The following is a 21,178-nucleotide window of genomic DNA, read 5'->3' on the forward strand; positions in this document are numbered from 1 at the left end:
TTACATAAACCGGTGTCAACAACTATTATGACCCGACATCATCTGTTTTATAATCAGGCAGTTTTTGGTAATGATAAACCGGCAAGTTTTACATCTTCAAGCCGGCTGAATATCAGATGAGTATTTGAAGACCAAAATTATTTAACCCTGCGCCTTGGAAGCCGACTCAAGTGGATTATTCTTCACAATATTTTTCTGTGAGAAACCAACATCAGCAAATTGAGTATGAAGCTAGCTGCCGCAGGTATTGGCGAGCCTGTATTGCTTTATATCTCCGCAAGTCACCAAGTAGTAAGCGATGTACTCGTTGTCGAGAGAGGGGAAGAGGGACATAAATTCCCCATCCAAAAGCCAGTCTATTACATATCAAAGATCCTCACGCCATGCAAATCCCGATAACCTCACTACCAAAAGATAGCTTACACATTCTTTATGGCATCCGAAAACTCTGACACTATTTTCAAGAGTGTTCGATCATGGTGGCATCTGAAGTACCACTTAACGACATTATAAATAATAGGGATGCCACTGACCGCATAGCTAAATGGGCCATTGAGCTCTTACTTTTCGAAATAACATACAAGCCACACTGAGCTATTAAATCTCAGGTGCTGGCCGACTTCGTCGCCGAGTGGGCGGAAGCCTAGCTCCTCAAAGACTACAATTCATACTCCAACTGGATCATGTACTTCGGCGGCTCGAAAATGCTAGCCGAACTGGGGGCCGACGTCATCTTGACATCCCCTACTGGGGACACAGTCTGCTATGTGTTGCAAATCATGTATACGAACTCCAATAATGCAGTCGAATATGAGGCGCCTCTAAATGGTGTCCACATGGCCGTCTCCATGGGTATACAACGCCTAGAGGTGTGCGATGACTCAAACCTTGCAATATCTCAGTTAAATGGAGAGTTCGATGCAAAAGATCCAAAAGTGGAGGCATATCAAATTGTCATACTAAAAATATCGGCTCGGTTCGAGGGGCTTGAATTTCATCATGTCGCTCGAGACAGTAACCAGGCAGCCGACATCCTCGCTTGCATGGGCGCTAAGCGCGACCCCGTACCATCTAATACCTTTGTGGAAAGGCTCTTTAAGCCATCAGTGGTATGGCAGGACAAGAGCAGAGACACCAGTACAGACCTGGTCACGCCCCCAGCGGCCGAACACAATACAGATATCATCGGGGGTTCGGGTGCCGAAATAACACCCTCTTCTCATGAGATCCTGGCTGTTATTGGTCCATGGACCAAACCTTTCCTGGCCTACCTTAATAGGTAGGAGCTTCTTGATGATCAAAACGAGGTCCGTCGCATAGTTCAGCGTTCTAAAGCCTACAAAGTTCACGAAGGTGAACTATACAAGAAAAGCACTATTGGGGTTCTCCAATGGTGCATCTCCGAAGAGGAGGGGAAGCAGCTCTTGGCGGAAATACATGCTGGTCTGGGCGGCCATCACGCTGCAGCTCGAGCCCTTGTAAGCAAAGCCTTTCGAACATGTTTCTTCTGGCCAACGGCCCAAGCAGACGCACAAGCCCTTGTCCAACGTAGTGTGGGCTGTCACTTTTCGCTAATCAAAGTCATATGCCTCCCATTTCCTTAAGAACAATCCCCATCACTTGGCCCTTCATGGTCTGGGGGCTCGATATGGTTGGACCCCTTAAAGGGGAAGCCACAAAATGAAATATTTACTGGTTATTGTGGATAAATTCACTAAGTGGATAGAGGCCAAACCAGTAAAAATAGCTGAAGCAGGGCTAGTGATTGAATTTATATTCGGTGTGGTACACCGCTATGGTGTACCGCATAGCATCATCACTAATAATGGCTTCAATTTTATAGCTGATGAGGTGAAAAACTGGTGTGCTAACTTGGGCATTAAAACTCGACTATGTATTCATCTACCACCCTCAAACAAATGGTCAGGTTGAACAGGCCAACAACCTGATAATGAGCGGCATTAAACCCAGACTAGTCCGCTCCTTATGGGAGTCAGATAAGCATTGGGTCGAGGAATTCGATTCCGTGCTCTAGGGGCTGCGGACTACACCTAATCGAACGACCGAATGCACATCTTTCTTCATGGTGTACGGCGCAGAAGCTGTCCTTCCCTGCGACATTATTCATGACTCACCTCGAGTGCACATGTACAAAGAGCGAGAAGCCGAGCTCGATCGGCAGGATGACCTAGACGGCCTTGAAGAGGAGCGCGATATTGCACAAGCCCGTTCTGCATTTTTTCAACAACAGGCCAGGCGATACCAAAACAGATAAGTGCGAGCCAAGACATATAACGTCGACGACCTTGTCTTGCGTTTCCCGGAGAAGAAGAAGGATAAGCTCAAACCAAAATGGGAGGGCCCCTTCATCATAGATGAAGTTCTCACAGGAGGAGCCTATCGCCTTTGTAATGCATCAGATAATCGCCTTGAGTCAAATCCATGGAATGCTGCCCGGCTGCGAAAATTCTATGGATAGTTCGATCACAGTCTTTTTATTTTTAATTTGACTAGGTTCCTCTTTCTCCTCTCCTTATTTTTCCTTTTTATATCCCAGTGTATTGCTACCTCTTGAGCATGCGTTAGTTTTCCCTTGAAGAGGAAAGGGTGATGCAGCAAAGTAGCTTAAGTATTTCCCTCAGTTTTGAGAACCAAGGTATCAATCCAGTAGGAGAAGACACACAAGTCACCTAGTACCTGCACAACCAATCAAGAACCTTGCAACCAACGTGATAAACGGGTTGTCAATCCCTTCACGGTCACTCGCAAAAGTGAGATCTAATAGAGATAGTAAAGTAAATATTTTTGGTATTTTTGTTGTATAGATTGGAAAGTAAAGATTGCAAAATAGTAAACAAGATGCAATGTAAATAAAAGAGATGTAATATAATAGAAAAGAGACCCGAGAGCCATAGGTTTCACTAGTGGCTTCTCAAAAGATAGCATGTATTAGGGTGGGTGAACAAATTTTTGCCGAGCAATTGATAGAAAAGTGCATAATTATGAAGACATCTAAGGTAACGATCATGAACATAGGGATCATGTCCATGTCAAGTAGACCGAAATGATTCTGCATCTACTACTATTACTCTACACATCGACCGCTATCCAGCATGCATCTAGAGTATTAAGTTCATAAGAACAGAGTAACGCATTAAGCAAGATGACATGATGTAGAGGGATAAACTCAAGGAATATGATATAAACCCCATCTTTTTATCCTTGATGGCAACAATACAATATGTGCCTTGCTGCCCCTACTGTCACTGGGAAAGGACACCGCAAGATTGAACCCAAAGCTAAGCACTTCTCCCAATGCAAGAAAGATCAATCTAGTAGGCCAAACTAAACCGATAATTCTAAGAGACTTGCAAAGATATCAAATCATGCATATAAGAATTCAGAGAAGAACCAAATAATATTCATAGATAATCAAGTTCATAAATCCACAATTCATTGGATCTCGGCAAACACACCGCAAAGGAATATTACATCGAATATATCTCCAAGAACATCGAGGAGAACTTTGTATTGAGAATCAAAGAGAGAGAAGAAGCCATCTAGCTAATAACTATGGACCCGAAGGTCTGTGGTAAACTACTCACGCTTCATCGGAGACGCAATGTTGTTGATGTAGAAGCACTCCATGATTGATTCCCCCTCTGGTAGATCACCAGAAAAGGCCCCAAGATGGGATCTCACATGTACAGAAGGTTGTGGCGGTGGAAAAGTGGTTTCGTGACTCCCCCTGATGTTTCTAGGGTATAAGAGTATATATAGGCGAAAAAGTACGTCGGTGGAGCTATGAGGGGCCCACGAGGGTGGGGGCACCCCCTCCTGCCTCGTGGCCTCCTCGTAGAATCCCAGACTTCAACTCCAAGTCTTTTGGATTGCTTTTGGTACTAGAAAGATCCTCGCGAAGGTTTTGTTCTGTTTGGACTCCGTTTGATATTCCTTTTCTGTAAAACTCTAAAATAGGCAAAAAAACAGAAACTGACACTGGGCCTCCGGTTAATAGGTTAGTCCCAAAAATAATATAAAAGAGCATATTAAATCCCATTGAACATCCAAAACAGATAATATAATAGCATGGAACAATCAAAATTTATAGATACGTTGGAGACGTATCAAGCATCCCCAAGCTTAATTCCTGCTCGTCCTCGAGTAGGTAAATGATAAAAACCAAATTTTTGATGTGGAATTCTACCTAGCATATTTCTCATAATTTTCTTTATTGTGACATGAATGTTCAGATCCGAAAGATTCAAGACAAGAGTTTAATATTGACATAAAAATAATAATACTTTAAGCATACTTAACAAAGTAATCATGTCTTCTCAAAATAACATGGCCAAACAAAGTTATCCCTACAAAATCATATAGTCTGGCTATGCTCTATCTTCATCACATAAAGTATTTAATCATGCACAACCCCGGATTTAGCCAAGCAATTGTTTTAGACTTTAGTATTTTCAAACTTTTTCAATCTTCACACAATACATGAGCGTGAGCCATGGACATAGCACTATAGGTGGAATAGAATGGTGGTTGTGGAGAAGACAAAAAGGAGAAGATAGTCTCACATCAACTAGGCATATCAATGGGCTATGAAGATCCCCATCAATAGATATCAATGTGAGTGAGTAGGGATTTCCATGCAACGGATGCACTAGAGCTATAAGTTTATGAAAGCTCAACAAAAGAAACTAAGTGGGTGTGCATCTAACTTGCTTGCTCACGAAGACCTAGGGCAATTTTGAGGAAGCCCATCATTGGAATATACAAGCCAAGTTCTATAACGAAAATTCCCACTAGTATATGAAAGTGACAACATAGGAGACTCTCTATCATGAAGATCATGGTGCTACTTTGAAGCACAAGTGTGGTAAAAGCATAGTAGCATTGTCTCTTCTCTCTTTTTTCTCTCTCTTTTATTTTATTTATTTGGGCCTTTTTTATGGCCTCATTTTTTATTTAGTCCGGAGTCTCATCCTGACTTGTGGGGGAATCATAGTCTCCATCATCCTTTCCTCACTGGGACAATGCTCTAATAATGAAGATCATCACACTTTTATTTACTTACAAATCGATACTTAGAAAAAAATATGACTATATGTGAATGCCTCCGGCGGTGTACCGGGATGTGCAATGATTCAAGAGTGACATGTATGAAAAATTATGAACGGTGGCTTTGCCACAAATACGATGTCAACTACATGATCATGCAAGGCAATATGACAATGATGGAGTGTGTCATAATAAATGAAACGATGGCAAATTGCATGGCAATATATCTCGGAATGGCTATGTAAATTCCATTATAGGTAGGTATGGTGGCTGTTTTGAGGAAGGTATATAGTGAGTGTATGGTACCGATGAATTTTGCGCGACACAAGAGAGGCTAGCAATGATGGAAGGGTGAGAGTGCGTATAATCCATGGACTCAACATTAGTCATCAAGACCTCACATACTTGTTGCAAAAATCTACAAGTAATCAAAACAAAGTTTTACACGCATGCTCCTAGGGGAAGGGTTGGTAGGAGTTAACCATCGCGCGATCCCGACCTCCACACATAAGGAAGGAAATCAATAAATAAATCATGCTCCAACTTCATAACATAACGGTTCACCATACGTGCATGCTACGGGAATCACAAAATTTAAACACAAGTATTCCTCAAATTCACAAGTAATATACTAGCATGTCTCTAATATCACCATCCTCATATCTCAAAACCATCAGCAAGCATCGAACTTCTCATAGTATTCAATGCACTTTATATGAAAGTTTTTATTATACCCGTCTTGGATGCCCGTCATATTAGGACTAATTTTATAACCAAAGAAAATTACCATGCTGTTCTAAAAGACTCTCAAAATAATATAAGTGAAGCATGAGAGATCAATAATTTCTATAGAATAAAACCACCACCGTGCTCTAAAACGATATAAGTGAAGCACTAGAGCAAAATTGTCTATCTTCAAAGATATAAGTGAAGCACATAGAGTATTCTAATAAATTCCAATTCATGCGTGTCTCTCCCAAAAGGTGTGTACAACAAGGGTGATTGTGGTAACCTAAAAAGCAAAGACTCAAATCATACAAGATGCTCCAAGCAAAACACATATCATGTGGTGAATAAAAATATAGCCTCAAGTAAAGTTATCGATAGACTATGACAAAAGAGGAGATGCCTTCTAGGGCATCCCCAAGCTTAGGCTTTTGGTTGTCCTTGAATTATATTGGGGTGCCTTGGGAATCCCCAAGGTTAGGCTCTTGCCACTCCTTATTCCAAAATCCATCAAATCTTTACCCAAAAACTTGAAAGCTTCACAACACAAAACTTCAACAGAAAATCTCATGAGCTCTGTTAGTATAAGAAAATAAACCACAACTTTAAGGTACTGTAATGAACTCATTCTTTATTTATATTGGTGTTAAACCTACTGTATTCCAACTTATCTATGGTTCATACCCCCCGATACTACTCATAGATTCATCAAAATAAGCAAACAACACACGAAAAACAGAATCTGTTAAAAACAGAACAGTCTGTAGCAATCTGTAACTTTTGAATACTTATGTCACTCCAAAAATTCTGAAATAAATTGGTTGACGTGAGGAATTTGTCTGTTAATCTTCTTAAAAAATAATCAACCTAAAAGCACTCTCCAGTAAAAAATGACAGCTAATCTCGTGAGCGCAAAAGTTTCTGTTTTTTACAGCAAGATCTTAAAGACTTCACCCAAGTCTTCCCAAAGGTTCTTCTTGGCACAAACACTAATTAAAACATAAAACCACATCTAACCAGAAGCTTGATGAATTATTTATTACTAAACAGGAGAAAAAAGTAAAGAACAAAAATAAAATTGGGTTGCCTCCCAACAAGCCCTATCGTTTAACGCCCTTTTAGCTAGGCGTTGAGATTTCGATGATGCTCACATAAAAGAAAAGAATTGAAGCACAAAGAGATCATCATATAGCACGTGACAAACACATCTAAGTATAACATACTTCCTATTGTTGGGGAACGTAGTAATTTCAAAATTTTCCTATGCACACGCAAGATCATGGTGATGCATAGCAACGAGAGGGGAGAGTGTGTCCACGTACCCTCGTAGACCGAAAGCGGAAGCGTTATGACAACGCGGTTGATGTAGTTGTACTTCTTCACGATCGAACGATCCTAGTACCGAACATACGGCACCTCCATGATCTGCACACGTTCAGCTCAGTGACGTCCCACGAACTTAGGATCCAAGACAGTGTCGAGGGAGACCTTCGTCAGCACGACGGCGTGATGACGGTGCTGATGAAGCTATCGACACAGGGCTTTGCCTAAGAACTACGACGATATGACCGAGGTGGATTATGGTGGAGGGGGGCACTGCACATGGCTAAGAGATCAATGATCAACTTGTGTGTCTATGGGATGCCCACCTCCGCTGTATATAAAGGAGTGGATCAGGGGGATGGCCGGCCCTCTACTATGGCGCGCCCTGGGGAGTCCTACTCCCACCGAGAGTAGGATTCCCCCCCTTCCAAATAGTATGAGTAGGAGAGAAGGAAGGGGAAGAGAGAAGAGAAGGAAGGAGGGGGCGCCGCCCCTCCCCCTAGTCCAATTTGGACTAGGCCTTGGGGGGCGCGCGGCCTGCCCTAGGCAGCCCCTCTCTCTCTCCCTTAAAGCCCAATAAGGCCCATATACTCCCCGGCGAATTCTCGCAACTCTCCGGTACTCCGATAAATACCCGAACCACTCAGAACCTTTGCGATGTCCGAACATAGACTTCTAATATATCAATATTTACGTCTCAAACATTTCGAGACTCCTCGTTATGTCCCTGATCTCATCCGGGACTCAGAACAACCTTCGGTACAGCAAAACACATAAACTCATAATACCGATCGTCACCGAACGTTAAGCCTGTGGACCCTACGGGTTCAAGAACTATTTAGACATGACCGAGACTCATCTCCAGTCAATAACCAACAGTGGAACCTGGATGCTCATATTGGCTCCCACATATTCTACGAAGATCTTTATCGGTCAAACCGCATAACAACATACGTTGTTCCCTTGGTCATCGGTATGTTACTTGCCCGAGATTAAATCGTCGGTATCTCAATACCTAGTTCAATCTCATTACGGGCAAGTGTCTTTACTCGTTCCGTAATGCATCATCCCGCAACTAACTCATTAGTCACATTACTTGCAAGGCTTATAGTGATGTGCATTACCGAGAGGGCCTAGAGATACCTCTCCGACAATCGGAGTGACAAATCCTAATCTCGATCTATGCCAACTCAACAATTACCATCGGAGAGACCTGTAGAGCACCTTTATAATCACCCAGTTACGTTGTGATGTTTGATAGCACACAAAGTGTTCCTTCGGTATTCGGGAGTTGCATAATCTCATAGTCATAGGAACATGTATAAGTCATGAAGAAAGTAATAGCAATATACTAAATGATCAAGTGCTAAGATAACGAAATGGGTCAAGTCAATCACATCATTCTCTAATGATGTGATCCCGTTAATCAAATGACAACTCGTGTCTATGGCTTGGAAACTTAACCATCTTTGATTCAACGAGCTAGTCAAGTAGAGGCATACTAGTGACACTCTATTTGTCTATGTATTCACACATGTACTAAGTTTCCGGTTAATACAATTCTAGAATGAATAATAAACATTTATCATGAAATAAGGAAATAAATAATAACTTTATTATTGCCTCTAGGGCATATTTCCTTCAGTCTCCCACTTGCACTAGAGTCAATAATCTACTTCATCGCTATGTGATTTAACACCAATAGTTCACATCACCATGTGATTAACACCCATAGTTCACATCGCCATGTGACCAACACTCAAAGTGTTTACTAGAGTCAGTAATCTAGTTCACATCGCCATGTGATTAACACCCAAAGAGTACTAAGGTGTGATCATGTTTTGCTTGTGAGAGAAGTTTAGTCAATGGGTCTACCACATTCAGAGTCGTATGTATTTTGCAAATATTCTATGTCTACAATGCTCTGCATAGAGCTACTTTAGCTAATTGCTCCCACTTTCAATATGTATCCAGATTGAGACAAAGAGTCATTTGGATCGGTGTAAAGACTTGCATCGACGCAACTCTTTACGACGAACTCTTTATCACTCCCGTCACCAAGAAACATTTCCTTAGTCCTCACTAAGGATAATTTTGACCGATGTACAGTGATCTACTCTTAGATCACTATTGTATCCCCTTGCCAAACTCATGTCATGGTACACAATAGGTCTGGTACACAGCACATCATACTCTATAGAACCTATGACCGTGGCATAGGGAATGACTTTCATTCTCTTTCTATCTTCTGGCATGATCGGGCTTTGAGTCTTACTCAACTTTACACCTTGTAATATAGACAAGAACTCCTTCTTTGACTGATCCATTTTGAACTCTTTCAAAAACTGGTCAAGGTATTTACTCATTGAAAAATCTTATCAAGCGACTTGATCTATCTCTATAGATCTTGATGCCAAATATGTAAGTAGCTTCACCGAGGTCTTCGATTGAAAAACTCTTATTCAAGTATCCCTTTATGCTATCCAGAAATTCTATATCATTTCCAATCAACAATATGTCATCCACATATAATATTAGAAATTCTATAGAGCTCCCACTCACTTTCTTGTAAATACAAGCTTCTCCAAAAGTCTGTATAAACTCATATGCTTTGATCACACTACCAAAGCATTTATTCCAACTCCGAGAGGCTTGCACCAGTCCATAAATGGATCGCTGGAGCTTGGACACTTTGTTAGCACCCTTTGGATCGACAAAACCTTCCAGTCGAATCATATACAACTCTTCTTCTAGAAATCCATTCAGGAATGCAGTTTTGACATCCATTTGCCAAATTTCATAATCATAAATTGCAGCAATTGCTAACATGATTCGGATAGACTTAAGCATCGCTACGAGTGAGAAAGTCTCATCATAGTTGTCGGGGATATACCCAGCGGTATGACCCGGCCGAACTTGGCGCTTCACTGATGACCCGCCGGAGGACTCACGACTCACGGGTCTGGCGGCTCACTGGTGTGACGACTCACGAGCCTGAAGACTCATGGGTGACCCAGTGGGTGCTTCAGATGGAGGACAAGGCCCAAGGCCCAGTATGCGGGTTCATATAAAAGTGGGCCGGCTTAAGAGGAAAGGGATGACGAATATTTCCTTTACGAGGAAGCAAGACCCAGACTTGTATTCAACTTGTAAGAGAAGATAGACTAGTCTTAGTCCTACTAGGACTCCACATGTAACCCGCCCCTCTAACTTATATAAGGAGGGGCAGGGCTCCCCAAAGGGGGACAAGGAACAAGAAACAATATCTAGGGCTAGACACAAGGAGGAGAGCCGGCTTACGGCGACTCCCTCATGATCATAATGAGACCTAGCCACAAACAGCATGTAGGGTTATTACCGGATGATGTTTCCCGGGGCCCGAAGCTGTCTAAATCCTCGTCTTGTGTGTTGCGTTTCTCGATTCTGCTCAACCCCTTCAAGCTACCACATAGATGCGTTGGCCTCGCGACTAAGTCCTTACATTAGGACATCTGCCGTGACAATTCCACGATAGTTGGCGCCCACCGTGGGGCTAGCGCATGGTGGTGATGAGTTCTTGAAGGGATTTCTTTAAGGGATCGAGAAAGCTCGTGATGTGTCGGATGAAAAAGAACTGGCGCAGAAGATATCATTGTCGAACGACCAATCGAGCTAGGTTTGAGAATCTACACCATTGTTATGACAGACAGTCGGAACGCCATAAGGCGGCGAGATTTATTCCGATCAGAAGTGCAAGTCGCTGTAACCAAAATTCGCACGGTTTCGATCTCTTGGTCATCGCTAGCTGCCAAAGACATAAGCCGGATACAGCCGCTCGTGTCCGATGCGCTGAGTGGCTGTTGTTTTTTGCTATCTACAAAATTAAGTCTGGAGGTAGCAACCAGGACTACTCGTATTAAGCATCAGATCAGATTCAAGTGCTACCTATTCCTCATTACGTCAAAGCATCAAGTTTGACCAAAAAATAGAGATAGACCACGACACGGACACGGATGGATCACGGGCTCGGACTATTCAGGCGACCTGCCTTGTTCACCCACGGCGCATCCAGTTTTGCAGGTTTACGCCTCCAACTCACGGCGCCGCCGCAAGCCGCCGGTCTCACGGCCTTGCCCTTGTCACGAGTCGCCGGTGTGACTCCTCATCCGCCCAGTTCACCTGCGCCACCTCCATACCTTGTCACGGCGCCGCCTGAATGATCCGCCGTTGCCATGAGGCCGCCCTGGTTGAGTCGCCTCGTCGCTGACTCGCCGCGCCTCTGGCCCGTCAAAGCCGCCCGGCCGCCTCTTAAACTTCAGCTATGCCGAGCAAGCTGTCGCCATGGACCACCTCGTCAAATCGCCAGCGCTTCCTCTACCACGGCTCCTACCTCCAGCTCGCCTGTCGCTATGCCCCGCCGGCAGTCACCCCGTCCTCCTTCTCAAGACACTGGGTCACCGTTGTCGCGTCCGCAGCTACCGCGGTGCCCTCGCGAGTCACCACTTCCGCTTGCAAGTCACTTCCACCACCATGGCCCGCTTGTCTCCGTGTGACCTTCCACGAGCCGGCTATGTAAACCGCTGCGACCTGGTTGGTTCTGTCTGAGCTGCCGCATCTAGCACCCCACTGCTATGGGTTATGGCCGTAATCCGCCAAGGCCTTTACTCTCGTGCGTTTCCCTGTCAGAGAAAAGAAAGATATAAGAGGAGATTGTCTGGGTAAAAAGTCAAGTGGCCAGGTCCTTAGGCTATAAGTGAAAGCTCAAATTGCCAAGACATCAATAGAGTGAACGTCTGATGCTGATTGAGCAAAGCAAGTTCAGAAGGCTACCAGAAACATAAGCCAGTGGCTAGCTAGCTGCCGTATTACCGTCATGCGGAGACCTGGCGGAGGCCTGGCACAGTACTGCAAGTACTATGATACTCATTCATCCAACAAATGCCAGGTGCTATTTTTTCTGGTTATTTTTAGCACATATTGTTTTTGTAAAAAGAACAATTACTTTGTTTGTATATTTTTATATATGCAGGACAATGATTTATCATTTGCTGTTGGACGGGTGTGCGCAAGCCGCCGCCCGTGCGGCTTAATCTACATCAACCCGTCGGAGCCGCGGTTAGCCGCCCTTGCCGCTTTAAGCCACCGGGGTTATATTAAGTCGCCGGTTTGCCTGAGCCACCGGAACTATATTGAGCCGCTGGTCTGCCTGAACCACCTCTGTCGCGATAAACGGATCATCCGTCGTCCAAACAAACCAAGTGATATCCATCCAAGTTTGTTTTATTAGCACATGTTGTTTTGTTTTTGTCAAAGAACAAGTTTATCTTTGCCTTGGTCTGCAATATTGTTTATGCAGGGCAATTATTTATGACAAAAAGTGATATTATACCGCGGAGATGGAGGCACGCCAACATCTTTTGGCACAGGTAGTCGTCGTTACTCAACGGACTCCCGCACCGGCTTACAATGCTGTGGCCATCTCTCGCGACCACGTTAGTTTACAATGTCGTGGACGTCTCTCGCGACCACGCCGGCTTACAATGAGGAGGACAACTTGCCCGTCTGCACCGGCTTACAATGCCATGGCCGGTTCATCTGCCTATGCCGCCTCTAATGTTACGGTCGTCTTTACCGTCCGTCTCTCACGGCCTGGTCTACATCAACACACTGGGTCGCGCTTGTCTGTGTGAGCTGTTCCTTGAGTATGAGCAAGTCACTACTTGGAGGCAGATTATCATATATTATTAGCCGTCGTCTGCACTGGATGCTTCAATGGGGAGGCACACAAGTCGCCGCCACTACAGTTTGGTTAACTTCAAACAGCCAGTTGGAAGGAGCCATTGGCCGAGTTACTGACATGGCTCATACGGGATCATTTATAACCCGCCGCAGTCACCTCAACCTTCTATGGGTTCACATCATGCTATCACCGCCAATGATATGTACCTTCTACTATGGTCAAATATGGAGAATCTCAAGCCAACTCCTTGAGTCGTCTTGAGACTCAGGGGCTACAATACTATGACTGGGCAAAATTAGCCGGTTTCAATAAATTCAAGAACACTGGGTCATTGAAGGGAAAAGTAACCCGGCCCCGGAGATTACTGCTAGATCGATGAAAATTTAAAAGCCATCAGAAGATTTCCGGCTCAAAATAAGGATTTTGGTTTAAAATCCGGTTCAAGAGACATCTTTCTCCCACAAAGCTCTGAAGCTCTCAAATCCGGTTCAAAATCCAGCTCAAGGTAAATTTGTCCCTCACAAATTTTTGAAGCTTTCAAATCCGGTTTAAAGTTCCGGTTCAAAAAGAATTAATCTCTCGCAAGTTCGAGTTCTAAGAAAAATTAAAGGTTGCCAAAAAAGAACTTGCTGCCATGATGCGCGGTTCAAACATAGGTATCCTGCCTTACGGCTTATCTTATTATGGTCACTTGGGGGCTTCCTGCTCATCGAGCATAGCTGTCGGTACCCTCTTGATCGGTGCAATGCTAATATATGGTCACTTGGGGGCTTCCTGTTCAAACATAGGTCATATTCGAACCTAAGAGATCATAGCTGTCGATACCCTTTTGATTGGTAAACTGCCCAACCTACTTGGGGGCTTCTTGATCGTATCCGAATCATAGCTCAACCCCTTTGGGAATCGACGTGGATCGTATTCGAATAAGCGTCGCTAAACAACTCTTAAGGTCATTTGGGGGCTTCCTGTTCAAACATAGGTCGTATTCAAACCAAAGAGAGCATAGCTGTCGATACCCTCTTGATCGGCAATGCCAATGCCACTGGGGGCTATATGATCATATTCGAATCTTAGCTTAACCCCTTTGGAAATGTTTTCTGATCATATTCGAATCAGAAGCCTCAATATTTTTTGAAGTTTCTTTTTGCAAACACAATTTTGGGTTTGACTTGAGACCTTTTTTGGATTATATCTCAAATGTATGTAAGTGTTTAACCCGGCTTGACTTTTGACTATAAGTCACCAGCTTATGACAATAATCATCTATGTGGAAGCATTAGCTTCAAAAGATTGGGTTATCACCCTTCCTACACAGGTCATGTGAACCGGCAGTACAAATTCAATATCATAGTGGTTATATGTGAGATATTATGACCCATCCTGGCTTTGACGCTAAGTCGCCAGGGCATATGTTGTTTAAACTCTTTGCAGGATTTGCAAAAATATGACATATAAATGATTAAGTTCAAGCTCATTACCAAAGTTGATGCTTCAAAATGATTATCCATTCTGGATTTTTCTCAAAGGCTATAAGCCGCCGGTTTATAAAAATTCTGGCTTAAAATGGAGGCGTATTAAATCGCCATCGGCCAAGAGCCGCTAGGTATTTAAACTCTGGATTTACTTGTCAACCGATGAGGTATTCAAATCTTTAATAGCCAAAACTGGCTGGATTTTCATGATGATATTGAATGATTGAGGTTTTCAAAGTCGCTTTAGCGCAACGACTATTATTTTTATCAATGGGCATGATTTATTTTACAATGGAGGAAATTGTCCCAAGTTGCTGCAGGCTTACGACCCGGCACTTGGGGGCTACATTATTCAAATTGAGGTTACATCAAATATGCAAGTCTCATGTCGCTGCAAGTATGCAGCATGACACTTGGGGGCTAATGTAAAGTCATTTTTTGCTCAAACTTATTGAAGATCCGACTCATCACATTTTAAATGAGCCAGCCCTTGGGGGCTACCAATTGCTCCTATCAAAAATTCAAGGTACACAAGCATTAATCAATTATATTGAACGGTCCACTATTGAGTTGGTGGAGTACAAAGCTCTTAACCTTGCGGACGTGGGTTCAAGCCCCATGGTGGAGACTATATTATATGATGTTATTATCAATTATATACAAAGTCTCAGCTGAGTATTATCTTACTAAGCCGGCCCTTGGGGGCTACACATTGCTGTTCAAATTTACATGGTTATATCTACAAAGTTCCTGCTCATTATTGTATAATGACCCGGCCCTTGGGGGCTACACTAGTTGAAGTTTTCATGAGCATAAAGCAATTACAAGTCCTAGGTTGCTGCAAGCATGACAACCCGACACTTGGGGGCTACATGTGTGGAATATTCAGTTTATATGATTGAGATGAATAAACCGGATTTCTTCAAAGTTGCAACATTTATTGGAGCAAGTCTTAAACCATCACTTTGTTCTGCTCAAGACTTGGGGGCTACATGTAATATGGATATAAGGGAGAACAATCTTCAAATTATCAGTTTTGAGAAAATCAGGAGGATCAATTACATAAACTGGTGTCAACAACTATTATGACCCGACATCATCTGTTTAATAATCAGGCAGTTTTTGGTAATGATAAACCGGCAAGTTTTACGTCTTCAAGCCGGCTGAATATCAGATGAGTATTTGAAGACCAAAATTATTTAACCCTGCGCCTTGGAAGCCGACTCAAGTGGATTATTCTTCACAATATTTTTCTGTGAGAAACCAACATCAGCAAATTGAGTATGAAGCTAGCTTAGTTGACCCGGATTTTCTAGATGAAGGAAATGACAATTGGACTTAAGGATAATCAGGTCCTGTCTCAGGAGAATATTTAACCCGGAGCACAAGGAATTAAGGATGATCAGGTGCCGGCATACAAGAATTTTTAACCCGGAACGCAATCTGTCAAAGTTGTTCTTGTGTTTGTTTTACAGGATCAGTTTAACATGGATAAATCTAAATTAAACTGGGGGCTAATGTCGGGGATATACCCCGCAGTATGTCCCGGCCGGATATATGACCCGGCTGGACTTGGCGCTTCACTGATGACCCGCCGGAGGACTGGCGACTCACGGGTCTGGCGGCTCACTGGTGTGACGACTCATGAGCCTGAAGACTCATGGCTGACCCGATGGGTGCTTCAGACAGAGGACAAGGCCCAAGGCCCAATATGCCGGTTCATATAAAATTGGGCCGGCTTAAGAGGAAAGGGATGACGAATATTTCCTTTACGAGGAAGCATGACCCGAACTTGTATTCAACTTGTAAGAGAAGATAGACTAGTCTTAGTCCTACTAGGACTCCACATGTAACCTGCCCATCTAACTTATATAAGGAGGGGCAGGGGTCCCCAAAGGGGGACAAGGAACAAGAAACAATATCTAGGGCTAGACACAAGGAGGAGAGCCGGCTTACGATGACTCCCTCATGATCATAATGAGACCTAGCCACAAACGGCATGTAGGGTTATTACCGGATGATGTTTCCCGGGGCCCGAAGCTGTCTAAATCCTTGTCTTGTGTGTTGCGTTTCTCGATTCCGCTAAACCCCTTCAAGCTACCACATAGATGCGTTGGCCTCGCGACTAAGTCCTTACATTAGGACATCTGCCGTGACAATTCCACGACAATAGTCAACTGCTTGAACTTGTCGAAAACCTTTTGCGACAAGTCGAGCTTTGTAGATAGTAACACTACTATCAGCATCTGTCTTCCTCTTGGAGATCCATTTATTCTTAATGGCTTGCCGATCATCGGGCAAGTCCACCAAAGTCCACACTTTGTTCTCATACATGGATCCCATCTCAGATTTCATGGTCTCAAGCCATTTTGCGGAATCTGGGCTCATCATCGCTTCCTCATAGTTCATAGGTTCACCATGGTCTAGTAACATGACTTCCAGAAAAGGATTACCATACCATTCTGGTGTGGATCTTACTCTAGAAGATCTACGAGGTTCGGTAGCAACTTGATCTGAAGTTTCATGGTCATCATCATTAACTTCCTAACTAATTGGTGTAGGGATCACTCGAACTGATTTCTGTGATGAACTACTTTCCAATAAGGGAGAAGGTACAATTACCTCATCAAGTTCTACTTTCCTCCCACTCACTTCTTTCAAGATAAACTCCTTCTCTAGAAAGGATCCATTTTTAGCAACAAAGATTTTGCCTTCGGATCTGTGATAGAATGTATACCCAACAGTTCACTTTGGGTATCCTATGAAGACGCACTTCTCTGATTTGGGTTCGAGCTTATTAGGTTGAAGCTTTTTCACATAAGCATCGCAGCCCCAAACTTTAAGAAACGACAACTTTGGTTTCTTGCCAAACCATAGTTTATAAGGCGTCGTCTCAACGGATTTTGATGGTGCCCTATTTAAAGTGAATGCAGCTGTCTCTAATGCATAACCCCAATACGATAGTGGTAAATCGGTAAGAGACATATAGATCGCACCATATCCAATAAAGTGCAGTTACGACATTTGGACACACCATTACGCTATGGTGTTCCATGTGGCGTGATCTGTGAAACTATTCCACATTGTTTTAAATGAAGGCCAAACTCGTAACACAAATATTCTTCTCTACGATCAGATCGTAGAAACTTTATTTTCTTGTTACGATGATTCTCCACTTCACTCTAAAATTCTTTGAACTTTTCAAATGTTTCAGACTTGTGTTTCATTAATTAGATATACCCATATCTACTCAAATCATCTGTGAAGGTGAGAAAATAACGATACCCACCACGAGCATCAATACTCATTGGGACCTTATACATTGGTATGTATTATTTCCAATAAGTCACTAGCTCGTTCCATTGTTCCGGAGAACGGAGTTTTTAGTCATCTTGCCCATAAGGCACGATTCGCAAGCATCAAATGATTCATAATCAAGTGATTACAAAAGTCCATCTTTATGGAGTTTCTTCATGCCCTTTACACCGATATGACCCAAACGGCAGTGCCACAAATAAGTTGCACTATCATTATCAATGTTGCATCTTTTGGCATCAATATTATGAATATGTGTATTACTACGATCGAGATCCAACAAACTATTTTCATTGGGTGTATGACCATCGAAGGTTTTATTCATGTAAACATAACAACAATTATTCTTTGACTTTAAATGAATAACTATATTGCAATAAATATGATCAAATCATATTCATGCTCAACGCAAACGCCAAATAACTTTTATTTAGGTTCAACACAAATCCCGAAAGTATAGGGGGTGTGCGATGATGATCATATCAATCTTGGAACCACTTCCAACATACATCATCATTTCACCCTCAACTAGTCTCTATTCATTCTGCAACTCCCGTTTCAAGTTACTAATATTAGCAACTTAACCGGTATCAAATACCCAGGGGTTTCTATGAACACTAGTAAAGTACACATCAATAATCTGTATATCAAATATACCTTTGTTCACTTTGCCATCCTTCTTATCCGCCAAATATTTGGGGCAGTCCCACTTCCAGTGACCATTTCCTTTGCAGTAGAAGCACTCCGTTTCAGGCTTAGGTCCAGCTTTGGGCTTCTTCACGGGAGTGATGTAGGACCTTGAGAATAAGTAAATAAGTCTAGAGGGGGGGTGATTAGACTACTTGACCAATTAAAAACTATGCCTTTTCTCAATTTTAGACTTTGGCAGATTTTAGCTATCTTAGCACAAGTCAAGCAAGCTTCACACAATTCAAGCAAGCATGCAAAGAGTATATGAGCAGCGGAAAGTAAAGCATGCAATTTGCAAGAATGTAAAGGGAAGGGTTTGGAGATTTCAAACGCAATTTGGAGACACGATGTTTTTTGAGCCGTGGCTCCGATAGGTGGTGCTATCGTACATCCACGTTGATGGAGACTCCAACCCACAAAGGGTAATGGTTGCGCGAGTCCACAGAGGGCTCCACCCAAGAAGGGTCCACGAAGAAGCAACCTTGTCTATCCCACCATGGCCGTCGCCCATGAAGGACTTGCCTCACTAGCGGTAGATCTTCACGAAGTAGGTGATCTCCTTGCCCTTACAAACTCCTTGGTTCAACTCCACAATCTTGTCGGAGGATCCCAAGTGACACCTAGCCAATCTAGGAGACAACACTCTCCAAGAAGTAACAAATGGTGTGTTGATGATTAACTCCTTGCTCTTGTGCTTCAAATGATAGTCTCCTCAACACTCAACTCTCTCTCATAGGATTTGGATCTGGTGGAAAGAAGATTTGAGTGGAAAGCAACTTGGGGAAGGCTAGAGATCAAGATTCATATGGTAGGAATGGAATATCTTGGCCTCAACACATGAGTAGGTAGTTCTATCTTAGAAATGGTAAGTTGGAAGTGTAGGTTTGTTCTGATGGCTCTCTCCACGAATGAAGAGGAGGTGGAGGGTATATATAGCCTCCACACAAAATCTAACCGTTATACACAATTTACCAATCTCGGTGGGACCAAATCAACAAACTCGGTCAGACTGATATAGTAAACAATGTGACCATTAGGGTTTTCGGTGGGACCGAAATGCAACTCGGTAGGACCGATATGGTTAGGGTTAGGGCATAACGTAATCTCGGTGAGACCGATTTCACAAACTTGGTGAGACCGATTTTGGTAATAAGCTAACCAAAGAGTTGGTCAGGCAAACTCGGTGGGACCGATTACTCAAACTCGGTGAGACCGATTTGGGTAATAAGTTAACCAGAGAGTTTGCATTGTAATCTAGGTAGTACCGATTTCTCAAACTCGGTGAGGCCGATTTTGATAATGGACATACACAGAGAGATTACCATCCCATCTCGGTGAGACCGAGATCCCTATCGGTGAGACCGATTTGCCTAGGGTTTGTGGTAGTGGCTATGACATCTGAACTCGGTGGCGTCGGATAGATATAATCGGTGGGGCTGAGTTGGACTTTAGGTTTAGGTCATATGTGTGGATGTGGGAAAGTAGTTGAGGGTTTTTGGAGCATATCACTAAGCACTGTGGAGCAAGAAACTCATTAAGCAACACCTCATCCCCTCTTGATAGTATTGGCTTTTCCTATAGACTCAATGTGATCTTGGATCACTAAAATGTAAAATGCAGAGTCTTGATCTTGAAGCGTGAGCCAATCCTTTGTCCTTAGCATCTTGAAGGGGTTCCACATCCTTTAGTCCATGCCACTCCATTGTTGAACTTGTCTGAAATATACTAGATAAAAGTGTTAGTCCAACAAGAGATATGTTGACATTAATTACCAAAACCACCCAGGGAGCACTTGTGCTTTCAATCTCCCCCTTTTTGGTAATTGATGACAACATACATCAAAGCTTTAGATAAAGATATAGAGAATAGTAAGCAAAGCTTTGGAAAGACATGTAACTAGCATTGGCTCCCCCTACATGTATGCAATCATGTGAATATGGAATATAGAAGCATGTGAATGCATGAACATGATAGAGTAGGCAATGTGTTACATGTATCTTGGCCATATGCATCAGAGCGAAGAATGTTACTAGACAATACCTTCATGCTCATAAGTCCTTCTTGCAAACAGTATGTACATCAGCAAGAATTCCTCATACACATGACTGTGATGCATATACTTACCTTGTGGTCTTGAGTTGGCTTAGGATGGAGTGAACCTGCATAAACAAGGTTAGATAACTGTAGGACCTTGAAGTATGTCTAGAGGGGGGGTGATTAGACTACTTGACCAATTAAAAATTTAACCTTTTCCCAATTTTAGTCTTTGGCAGATTTTAGCTATCTTAGCACAAGTCAAGCAATCTTCACACGATTCAAGCAAGCATGCAAAGAGTATATGAGCAGCGGAAATTAAAGCATGCAACTTGCAAGAATCACTACAAAAAAGAGACACATCCGTGACATTTTGGGCCGAACGAATTTTTTTTCTGTCATACATATGACACTTCTATGACGATAATTGTGACAAAACCCGGTATCATCATAGATGTGGTGGGCTCCAACTTCTATGACAAAAAATCATGACAGAAAATGGGCTTTTCGTCCTGGGTGGGCCGGAGATGCAGCTGCATGACATTCTTTGGGCCGTCCATGACGGAAAAAACCGTGGTAGAAGCAAGGGGGAGGAAAATTTCGGGGAGTTGCCGGTTATGGTGGGAGGTCGGGGGCGGAGCGATGCACGTTTCTCTCATACGTACGCGTGTGTGTGCGCGAGGCGTTGGCTCTAACTGAAGCGGAGCGAGGCGTTGGGCTCTAACTGAACCCGAGTGATTGCACTGTAGGCTACGCGTTACTGAACCCGAGCAATCGATCGATGGCTGTTAACTGAACCCGATAGAGTGATTCCTTCGCTACTGCTGCTAAC

This window comes from Triticum dicoccoides, chromosome 6B, assembly GCF_002162155.2.
Source record: "Triticum dicoccoides isolate Atlit2015 ecotype Zavitan chromosome 6B, WEW_v2.0, whole genome shotgun sequence".
NCBI classification, from domain to species: Eukaryota; Viridiplantae; Streptophyta; class Magnoliopsida; order Poales; family Poaceae; genus Triticum; species Triticum dicoccoides.